This window comes from Curcuma longa, chromosome 11 (genome assembly GCF_044706935.1).
Source record: "Curcuma longa cultivar G26 ecotype Majalengka, Jawa Barat chromosome 11, ITB_CL_G26_1.1, whole genome shotgun sequence".
Lineage (NCBI taxonomy): Eukaryota > Viridiplantae > Streptophyta > Magnoliopsida > Zingiberales > Zingiberaceae > Curcuma > Curcuma longa.
Genome location: NC_133871.1, coordinates 27078095 through 27090767, shown reverse-complemented (window position 1 = coordinate 27090767; position 12673 = coordinate 27078095).

Here is a 12673-nt window from a genome sequence, read left to right as displayed (position 1 = left end):
ATTTGTTATTTTAAATTATCTTAAATTTAAAAGAGGTCTTTTAAATTTAAGACCATTTTGTATTGTTGTTAATATTTTTTTCATAGTTGTGAGCTCTCCTTCGCGAGACGGATTATGATAAAATATTATTGTTAGAAAATTATTATTAATGTGGCATTAGGAATTATTTTAATAATGCACTTACCCTATCGGTTTGTCTTTATTGATATAGTTCTAATGATTGGTAATTATATTTTAAAGTTTTCAGTATCCTTTCGATATTAGTTTTAAAAATATAATTATTTTATATGATGTGAGAATTAATTTATGCATTGTAATTGAACCCTTCGGCGGGATTGCATTTGCATAAGATAACTTTATTGTGGTCATAAGCTCTATTTCTTTTGTTGGATATGCTCGACAATAATCTCCCATTAATGTTAAAATTCCAACTTTGCCTATAAATATGAACTCTTTACCAAAGCTGAATGGAACCAATTATGAGGACTGGGTTGACTTTGTTAAGTTATTCCTTGTCATTTTTAATGTTGATGCTGCCCTTACTGAGAATGAGCCTGATGTTCCCACAACTGAATCTTCCGCTGCTGTTATAACAAAACATGAAAAATGGGCTCATTCTAATAAAGTTTGTTGGCAGCCTTATGTATGCTCAAGTTTGTACACGTCCTGATATTGCTTTTGTTGTGGGTGTACTTGAGAGATACTTGAGTAAACTTGGTGTGGCACATTGGCAGGCTGTAAACGTGTTTTGAGGTATCTGAAAGGTACCAAAAATTATATGATCACATATAGGAGATCAAATCATCTTGAGGTAACAGGTTATTCTGATTCTGATTATGGAGGTTGCCCAGATGATCATAAGTCCACATCAGGATATATATTCATGTTAGCTAGAGGAGCTATCTCTTGGAAAAGTGTTAATACTAGTATTTCACCCGTGCAATGCACGGGGCGTTATTTTATACAATTAATAATTAAAATAGTAAGTATGAGTGTTTGAATAAATAATTAAAATATAAATAAGTTAAATTGGCTATAGATTGTACAATTAGAAAAAAAAATTGTAAGATGTCATGATTATTAAAATGTAACTTAATTTTAGATGAAATAGGGAAATGTAGATAATAATATATTTTATATTAGATTTTGTTACGAATCATAGAATAAAATTTAAATTAGACCTCATTATTTTCAGAAACTTGCTCTATAGTCCTAAAACAATCCTTTGCAATCGAAAGTTCTTCCAAGATTGTTTGTGCAGATGGCGCTGAAATAGTGCTGATTGAATTTGGGATATTGCAATCGGCAGTAATCCTTAAAATGAACATTACAATAATATTTAGTTATATATATAAAATGAATATATATTAATACAAAATTGAATAATCGAAATTACCTATTACGGAATTCTATAATTTCATCCAAATTTCCATTTACTATCATCTTGCTAACATAGAAAGTATTTGAAATGCATACTTCACCCCTAAATTTTTTTGCTCGACACATTTGTAGAACTATAACAACAGGTTCTTCATCTACTTTTTCCAAGTATGTCATGATGTCATTGACAAAGTCTCCCCACAAGGTACATGATAGCTTATTATTCCTAAAAATAGTAAAATAATTGATTATTAAAAAATATTAAAATAATAAATGTAAGATGTCATGATGTCATTGACAAAGTCTCCCCACAAATTAAAAGAAAAATAAAATAATACTTACTCCGAATCTTCTAAGACAAAATCAAGAAGCTTTGTAAGACGACCACCAAATTCTTTACTTTGAGGAGAGTCTCGTGCAACCATTTTGCCAATGACATCTTGAGAAATTTTTTTTTAAGCTATCAGATAAAATGTTCGATCAATTAATCATAGAACAAAAAAAAATTAACTTACCAAAAAGTATGTTCTCATCAACAGAATCTGTCTTCTTCAATTCACTAAAAGACTTGAATTCATAAATCATCGATGGAAATGTATCATCAAAAATTTCGCATACATGAGTTTTTGCAATAAAATTAATCTTGTATTTATTTGTTGTTGTCTTATACTTCATTCGATTCTCTGCAACAATGATATTTTTTATGGCAAATACATGACCTTCTTTGAGAATGAGTTTCACTCTCTCTATGATCGGACGTTTTATTGTTCCATATATGCGTTCACCCTACAAATAGATAGAAAGAGTAAATATTTGTATTTTCTAACAATAATCAGATATATACGTAAAAAAATATACAACCTCTTTATCATGAAAGACACACTCCAAGCTAAAATCTTCGTTGTTTCCATATGCAGGTAGATCGTAACAACGAACTAATCGGAGTTTCAACGCTTTGCATTTTCGAAGGGTTAACCTCTCGGATGAGATTAAATAGAGGAGCCATTTTTTTATTTCAGCATAAAGTGAGTGAATGAATATATTGCAATCCTAATTTATAGAGTGTATGCAACCTCACCCTCATTTGTAATATGTGATATTTTTTACCATCAAATTTATTCAATATATTAGGAATCTGTGTTTTACCATTTAATAATAATAATTCGAGCATTAAAGTTTATGCTTAATATAGATTAAAATGCATTTAAAGATCTGTGATATTAATATGGATGAAAAGTTGTATTATCAATCAATTATAGCCGTGTAAGTTTGTTTCCATATAGATAAAGATGTGCTCAAATAATAACTACTGTTGTATATATATTGTGATGACATATTGTATATTGTGGAGATATTTTGGACTCAGTCTCAATTTTGTTGTTATTATATGACATCTTGGGCAGATGTTTGGGTCATTTTACTGGGAAATAACACTTTGTTCAAATTTTGACATGTCATTTTGTTGGGTTTTCCCATTTATCCATATTCCATTTTGTTGTTGGGTCACAGGATATAAGTATCTTACAATGCATGATATCATTATTCCTTCGAATGTGATTTTCTGTATTATTAAGATGCTTATAGTTCCATTTTGGACCTTTTCGTGTTATGTGTTGACTTATTTTGACATCTTATTATGGTCACATATTGTTGATTAATCTGATGTATTATGCTGTCCAAGTGGGAGAATGTTGGATAATTTATGTGGACTAGCATAATTAATAGGATGCTATTGGGCTTAGCTATAATGGGTAGGCTTGACCCATTATTTCCTCAATTTTCTGTAGAGACCCCTACTCCTAACCCTTTTAAATGTGGATTGTCGCCCCATTGAGACATACACGTAATTTTTGTCTACTCGGGTGATAGGAGCAGTTTCTCTCTATTTTTCTCTCTATCGTTTAGGTTTCCCCCACAGAAACAAAGATGAACTCATCGACATCTTCTGCTTCAGGTATTTTTCTAACATCTAATTATGTCTATAGTATTTTTCCTCATTTGTCATATCATGAATTAGATATTGTCGATTATCAGATTTATATTGAATTGCGCTATTAAAATCATTAAAATGAATATTATTCAATGAAAGGTTCTCATCTTATTGATTAAAAAAAATCTTAACCAATTAAAAAAATATATCCACTTATTTTAAAAAAAAGAAATACTAAATGAACCAACTATTAATTAGCAGTTCAAATAGTCAGTTCATAGTTCCAATCTGTTGAACTAATCGATGGGTGACCAACTCAATTATGAGTCCGAATTGGATTCAGTTCAAACTTGGTTAGTGGACGGATCTACCAAAATAATCAAATCTTCTATGTTGGTCCTCGAGCTTTGTTCGATAAAAATCTATCATATTTGGTATATCTATATTGTCCAAGATAGTATGTGTACATATTTGATTATATTGAAAGAAAAACTAAACATATGTCACTTAGAATAAGTATATATTTCAAAAATAAGTATTATCTTGATAATCAAATAAATACCCCACAATAAGTATAAAAAAATAGGTCAAAAACTCATAGATTTGAAATGTCAAAAAAATATTCATTCATAATTTTAAATATGGTTAATATACAAATATAGTATAATATTTATTGTTTTTCTCAAAATTTTTAACAATTTCTTTTTTTCTATAATATAGCACAACATTTAAGCTTTGTATTAAAATCAAGTATTAGTCGTTAGTATGTCTTATTTCCCTTAATGTTCTAACCTAGCAACCATATGACTAGTTGTCACATAGGGTTGCTTGTGTGATGTATTCTTAATTAGTAAAAAAATTGATGCCACACTAGCAACTTACCTCTAATACCCATTTAATATTGATAAATGCATTACCCTTGAATCCTAAAAGAAAAGGTATGTGGCTTCCTTCACCCAATCCTCATCTCCATTGATGACCCTATCAATATCATCTCTATTTTTTTGGTAATTCAATAACAACTCTTACAATCCAATTAATCTTGAAGACGATCAATCCGATCTCATGAGAAATTTTTTACCAATTACTAGGGTAAATCGGGAAGCGCAAATGGATTCTAACGGACAACTCAACATTACAAGTTTTTCAAACTCCTCCAAGTGTAATGTGCTCTGGTGAAATTTGGACTCTCATTGTCTAAGGAGTTCGTTCCACCTTTTACCATCACACCATAACCCCGGGGTAATATCAAGATCACCTCTAGAAGTCAATTGTTGTGGTTCAATGCCTATCACCTACAACCCCATTAAACCCCAACCTTTTGGAAAGGGAAGAGATAGTGAAGTGAGGTGGAGATAGCCACAATTATGTTAGGTAAGGTAGGTAAAGAAGAGGAAGCGCAAATCAACCCTACCAAGCAAGTATTCCCATTGTATCCTCTATGATCGCATTAAATCCAAACATTTTGAGAAGGAAAGAGATATGAAGGGAGGTGAGAAGTGGTTGAAGTTATACAAGGAGGAGGAGGAGGAGGGTTATTGTACTCTCAGAAACCAGAAACCAGGATACTTCATTATCTAACCTCACTTATATTTTCTCCATAGAGTTACCTAGGCATTCGCTATGTCAACAAATGCACAACATTGCCACTATGGCTTACCACTAGCCATGAGAACTTCATAGATAGACCAAAATGTATGATCGGATAAGCGCTAGAGGGGAGGGGGTGAATAGCGCTTATAGTGGGTTTTCCCACTCCTCTTGGGAGAATTTATCTGAGTTGTCAATCAAGTCCTCCAGACTTATTAAACTTTTTGCTCAGCTGTGGTCCTCGACCCTCAGGAATTTACTGCTAGGTCCCGGTCCTCCTAACCGCCTAGATTTTCACCAAGCCTCTGATCCTCCTGACTTTACTCGCTTAGACTTTAGCCATGCTTCCCGGTCCTTCGACACTGCATGGACTTGCACTTAGTGCACTTGACCTGCCAAGTCTTCTGCCTGATCCTCCAAATCAGGACTTGCCCTTGCCTAGCCTACAACTAGGACTTTGCTTTGCCTAGCCTCAATTAGGACTTTACCTGTGCTCCCTGCACACTAGATCAACTTGTTAGTCCAACAACACACTTAACTTGAACCTCGTGCCATTATCAAAAGTAAGATCCGATTATCTGGTGCTTCCCGCACTAACACAAAATCTAGAAGAAGGTTACTTCATGCCCAAGGATACAACACAATTTATTATACCAATTGTCAAAATAGACTTTATCGAAAAATGTTAATTATATGATCTTGTGTCTTTTCTAAAGTTAGGATGGTTGTTGATACTTTGATTAGGTTGATGATGCCTTGTGTGATTGGGCACTAGACCAAACTAAGAGTATCAAAAGTTGCTAAAGAAGAAATGGAAAGGAGTAGGGTTAAGGAGAATATTTTAACATTTAGTGGCATTCTTCTAATATTTCACAATGTTGTTTGTGATTGGAGATTGATGTGTCAAACTCTAGTTCTCGATTGAAGTGGAAAGACATTGCAGTGATGATTTTAGAAGTCGCTTGTAGTGTTTTGTATTTATTAACTTTTTCTCTAATGTAGTTTTTAGGACTGGCGACGTGATTAGGGGTGAATAGGTATAGACCAGTGTTTCAAAAGTTATTTCTGGTTGCTCTTGCAACTGCAAGGCTTAAAGAACTTATTAGCATTCATGTTATTAAGAAATTTAATATGCTTTGGACCCTTGGCTCTATTTCATGGCCTACCGACTTGTTAGTTGAGTCACTTCCTAAAAATCTCCTATCAAATCTTCTTTTTACAAAAATATTTTTGTATATAAAATATGAATATGTAACAGTAGAAGAGAAGATATAAAAGATGAATATTTTCTTATTTTGAAATCCTTGGAAGTTATCTCACTTTTGCTCAATTGCCATAGAAGAATTGTGGTATTTTTGTGCAAGGGTTGTTGAGCAAAGAGACTCCCAGGGGTTAGATAAATAAATGGATATTGTTTAAACATTTTCAATCGATTGAAATTCATTCTAGTCAATTAAAATTCAAAATTTATTTGTTACCAAACCCTCCATAGACTAGTCAATGGAATCAAAGATCTTTAGTTGATTCATATTTGTTTGAATCAACTGAACAACTCCACTGACTCAAGTGAATAAGATCCACTTAAACAATTTTATTTTCAAACTTAATAAAGATCAATAGACTTAGTAGTCAACTTAGAGCTCCTTTGTCAATTAAATTCACTTTCAATCTACTAAACTCAAAAAAATAACTTTCTATCTTAAGTAGAATGTTGTAAGCCGACTACCTAAATAACTCAACTATTTAATCGATTGAAAACCTTTTTAGTTAACATTATTTGCTCAAGGTTGAGCTCACTTAGTTGATTTTAACTCAAATACCTTATTCCTTAATTAAATACATCCTAGGCAAAACCAATTCAAAAACCCAAGATAGTAGTCTCTCATAATCTGTCACATTTTACATGTCAAGAGGCCTCACCTCAATTGTCAAGAATCTCACCTCTAGGTCTTCCTCATTCGCCAAAATGCTTTGCCTCTAAGTCTTCCTCTGCCAAGAGTTTTCACCTTCAGATCTTTCTTATTTGCTAAGAGGTATTGCTTCTAGGTTTTCCTTATCTATCAAAAGGTCTTGCCTCTAAATCTTTTTTGTTTACCAAGAGGCCTTACTCCACATCTTCCTTACTGGCATCTATCGCACTCAAGTATTCTGTCAATTATTGTTGGTCTTCTCCATCTTCTAAGGTTCTCTTTAACTTCTCCTTCTACTACAATTTATTGAACTTTTTCATCTGTCAACTCTATTGTACTTCTCTGTCTACCAAGATCCTCTTGGTTTTTTTTTATCAACACTTGTTAAACTTCTCTATCTGCCAAGATCTTCTTAGAATTTTCTATTTTCTTCTTTGGAATTTCTCTTCACTTGACACTTGGTAAACTAAACAAATTGGATTATACTTGTATTAAAAATCTTCTATCTCTCTAGTTAAGCCATCAATCTAGCAAGTTCAACACTTGATATACATATCACATTCACAACTTAAACTTTTTTGTCAAGTACACCAAAATAATTTAATAATACTCGACCACTTAGAGCATGATTACACTAATAATAGTTAAGTGGTCATGCGACCATTTGTTGAACCTTAATTGTTGCCTATTTGCCCCAAGACATAGCGCAGACAGTGGATGCATGATATTTTTAGTGTAACAGTCAAGGGTCGAATTTCGTGGGAACTCACAACCTGCCATTCATCTCACCATGCGCCTCCTATCTATGCACCTAAATTTAACTCCTCCATACCCATGGAGCTGGTTCTAGAGGGTCACTAAGGTGGTAAATCCACCTTTTTTTAATTGTTGCCTATTAAATTTTTGCACCACATATTTAACATGTCAAAATCACAAATTAGGTCTAAATTAAATCATTTATCAACCATATCAAAACAATTTAGTCAAACTTGACCACTTGGAACGTTATTACACTAACACTAATTAGTTGACTGACCAAAAAATAATCGACATCAAAGATTATTTTTGGCACTCCAATTGATTAGCAATGACTTTAGTGACGAAAATAATTCCTCACAAAACAATTGTTCATCGTCAATTGGTGATGATATTTGCGACCAAAATATTTTAGTCGCAGAATTAACAACAAATATATTTCATCGTAAAATTCATCGCTAAAACTATTTTTGTTGAATTGACAATGAATTTTAAATTTGTCGTCAATTTGGCAACGGATTTAACATTCATCGTATTTCGCTGTAAATTTTTGCTCCATGTGATGAAAATTTGAAGATGAATTTTTTAATCGGCACCAAATTTGACAATGAATCGATGATTCATCACTAAATTAGCAACGAATTTAACTTTGTCACCAAAAACCCTAACTTTAATCCCCCCCCCCCCCATTCTGCTTGATATCCATTCCTCCAAAACCCTTTTCTCCTCGCCAGGGACAACGATGGCTACGACGACAACCACGAACAAGGGCTTGGATAGGTGCGGTGGTAAACTTCCTCCCCTCTCCTTTCCCCTCCCCTCTTCTCCCTTCTCATTTCTCGCTATAAACTTTGTGTACAGTGCGCCAACAAAGCACCCATTGCGCGCATGGCGGGCCGCGGGTGCTCGCCCGTGAGAAAAGAGCACATGAGCTTTTTGTGTTAACTCCATTAACACAGTAACATAAATAAGGAAGGAAAGCTTATGGAATTTACCGATGTGGGACTATTCCCCATACACTTCCTTCCATAGTATTAATGCTATTCTGGGCTAAGTTTGAATAATTAATTTCTCATTCACCCTTAATCGATTTTAAGCAATTTAATATTTTAGATCTATCTATGCGAAACATAAATTTCGATTTTGAAGTCAATTTTGACTTTCATCGATTGATGGCGTCTCGATTTTTTTACAAAGCTTTATTGGTCCTTTAAGGCCCAATATCCAACACCTATTTATTACAAGTTCGTGTTTCAACTAGATGTCACTAAACAACAAAATTACATGTCCAAATCTTCCTGATAGACAACAAAAAACAACTTTAAGCAAATCACAAGCATGAATGAAAGACATATAAACTTTTTTTAAATTTTTTTGGAAAAAGCAAACTAATTTACAATAGTTTGAGTTTCGAATGAAACTATGCCAAAAATCATTTCTAGTGTATACTTGCCTTGTAGCTCCGAGACCAACATTGCAAGGGAATATAGTTGCATTGTATATGTTGTTGTAGTCATAAACAACATCAATCCCATAAATCATTGGAATTCCCATGCATGTCAACAGGCAAGCATTCTGATTTTGATTTATCATGGTCACCCAATCCCTAGCAGAGGCTTGAGGAGCAAGAACACTAACCCCACCACTAAAGAATGAAGTTGTATGGTGCATCAACTTCATTTATAACAAAAGAATGATGTTGTATGGACGTTGAGCTAAGGGTTGCCTGACTGCTCAAAATAAGCAGTCAAAATAGTAGGTTGTTATATTGATACTATTACCAGCTGATAAGCAATATGCTTCATCTTGGCCAAGGTTTTTGTGGCCTACTGAAGATCTATTGGGATCATCCCAATGCAATGCGCGTGTTTACACATTTCGTAAACGCGCGCAACTAAAATATGCAAATAATTAAACTAATTATTATCACAACACGCGCATACAAAATAGGAAGTAACATGTACATGACATGATAGCAAATTAAATTTTTTATAAAATAATAAATTATTCAATGCGTACCTCATTAATGACGTTGAACGATGTTGGCATCAATCGAGCGGTCCTTATTGAAGTTCTGCCTCTACTAGTGATCCACGTCAAGCTCTTGTCTGGATGACTTCCAAAGTCACGAGTCGCGTCATCGTCTTCGGTACTAGCCGATAATCGATAACGATCGATTCGAGAGAAAAACTTTATTCTGGAAAGCACGTAACAACGTTTGTCGCAGTCATTTTTCGGGGCTTTTTAACTATCATCGAAAATTGTATTCCAAGTGTAATTTTTGATGGTCAACCTTTGACCACCAAATTAGGACAAATAGCCAAAAACATTTTTCAGTTATGGTCGGAAACCCTTTTCGTAGATGATGAAATAATTTCCCAATCGCTTCACAAGCTCCCAACGACAAACTCTAATTTTCGACAGCAACTTGTGGTGGCCGGAAACGATTTCCGACCACTAAGGATGCTCTGATAACAGCTTCAAAAGAGCTCCTCTCCGGCAACGGCTCCGGCAGCAGAGACAACAAGCTTTTCCAACAGCAAGCTCTTTCTAGCAACAAGCTTCTCTCCGGCAACAATCTGGCAATGAGCTTCTCTCCGGCAATAAGATGCAGTAAGCTTCTCTCCAGAACCGACGAACGGCCAGCACTCGGGGAGGGATGTGGTGGTGCTGGAGGCTTTGATGCTCCTTTTCACGATCGACCATGAGCGTAAATCACGTTGCACGTGATTTTCCACGCCGGCTACTTAGCTTCTCCGGCAAATAGCCAGCAGAGCCGACAGGCAGCGATTGATGCCGCAGCATCAAAAGGGGCTCGCACTGTCAGGATCACGGTCGGCGAGGAGGCTCGATCGAGATCGATGAGGAGGCACGATCGCAGCCGGAGGGGAGGCAGGGGTCACGATCGGATGGTGGCTAGCGACGTCAGTGCGCACACGAGGAAGTAAGCGACACGGGGAGGAAGACAATGAACAGGGTTTTTTTTTCACGCTGTCCCTTTTATTTTGAGGAGCTACAGTGCATAACCCGATTAGTTTTTCCTTTCCTTATTTTCTTGCGGCAGTCAGAAAAACTAGAAAACCCAATAAGTTGAAAAACCCTAAATCGGGCTTAACCGGGTTCAGTCGAACCCGCACTGTAGCAAATCGAATTTTTATTGGTTCACTAATCAAATGAACTCTGATTTGATCCAAACTAATTTTGTTCAATTCATCTTCACAAGACGAAGCTCCTCATCTCTTCCATTTTAACAAAACCTCTTCCATCAAGAACCAAACCAAGTTGGTTCAATTTAGTTAAAATTGAACCATTTGGTTCAATAACCAAATGACTTCTGATTTGAACAAAATCAGTTTCGTTCATTTTATCTTCATAAGACAAATTTCATCATTTTGTTCGTTGTTAGGTCCAACCAGACTTTATTTTCTCGTTCTGAGAATCCAATTTTCAAACTTATTTTAAGTCCTTCAGAGAACTTGTAGTGTATGTGACCCAATAGGTTCCCGGTTATGTTGGCTGTCCGTAATTAACAATTAATTATGGAACGATCATAAGTGGCACCTAGTAGTACATCATGAGCCTCATTTAATCGAAAAATCAACGATTGATTCCAAAACACTTTTAAACCTTTTAGCAACTTTAATTAAACATGTCTAGTTCTTTTTACTGTCTTATGCCCCGCTTGGTTCAGGACATGGTCTATATGTGTCGGCTCCCACTAGGCTGACTACGTCACACCTAGCCCAAGCTAGCTTTCTTGTCCTATGGATTCAAGTTACTTGTACATGTGTCCAAGAGTACCATACTCTTGACATGTATGCTTTGGCCAAATACTTTTAGTAACAATCCTGACAAGCGCCCGCAGGGTATACGTCTCTCTTTCTAAGGAGTGGTGAATCCTCTATAGGCTATTCAAACACCTTTAGGTACTTCGACTTATGCCCAATCATCTCGGGTCCACACCTTCTCGGAGATGTTTGCTTAAGATGTCAAAGTATAAGCCTCCATGACCAAAGTGACTTGAATACCGCAAGTCAAAGGAAACTCACACTTAAGCTACACTGAGATCTTCATTAACATATGAATATAACCATATGAAGTCTCAAGGTAAGCCACTCCAATGAACTGGTTACTTTTAACCAACATTTACATTTAACTCTCAACATCTAATGTCTCCAGTCAGCGAGATTAGCTGCTTAGCTAACCAAGGAATTCAAACATACTAATCTCGGTAGAATCGATGACGTCCGTGCCCATCAATTCCTTGACTAGGGATAATTGCAATACATTCATAATTGCACATGTAGAGATGCTCACTAGTTGTGATTCAATCACAAATTCTCTCATGTATTGCGGACATTCAATAAATAAATTTAAGATTCAATCAAACACATAAAAAAATATGCATTCAAATAGTGAATTGTTATTTATCTAATAAATAGTATAACTGTAAGGCGATTGCCTTATGATACCCCTCAAATCTAACAAGATCCTCAGTTGCAAAGATCCTCAGTTGCAAAAACATCCTCCACACTCACACTTAATTGGGTCACACTAGCAACATCCTACTTTTAAAAAAAAGATCAACAAATCTAATCAAACAATTAAGATATGTGATATAGTTAACTAGAATATGAAGGATAATAAAATTAAACTTACTAGGAAATTAATCACATGAAATCTAATCAAACAACAAATCCTCCAAATAATATAAAATCACATGAACGATAATGATTAATTAAGCTTACCAGGACCTTGTCAAAACACAAGGGAGTCAATCAAAATAACATAAAATAATCGAATAAACTAAGTGAATCAAGAAAAACCTAAACAAATCTTATTTGAAGAACTAATTGCAATATATTATAGTTAATTGGACATAACTACTAATTGTGACAGATTATAAATTTTTATCAAACAATACAAATATTGTCCGAAGTACAAATTGTGATTCAAGTGTCATCACATGAATGGTCTTGTTTGACACAGATAACTACATGAGATGACCACCTAATACACACAACATTAAATCCTAAAACATGTTGTTAGAACGTATAACAATAAAGATAATTATTAATTTTAATTTTTCAATCAATCAACTATTATA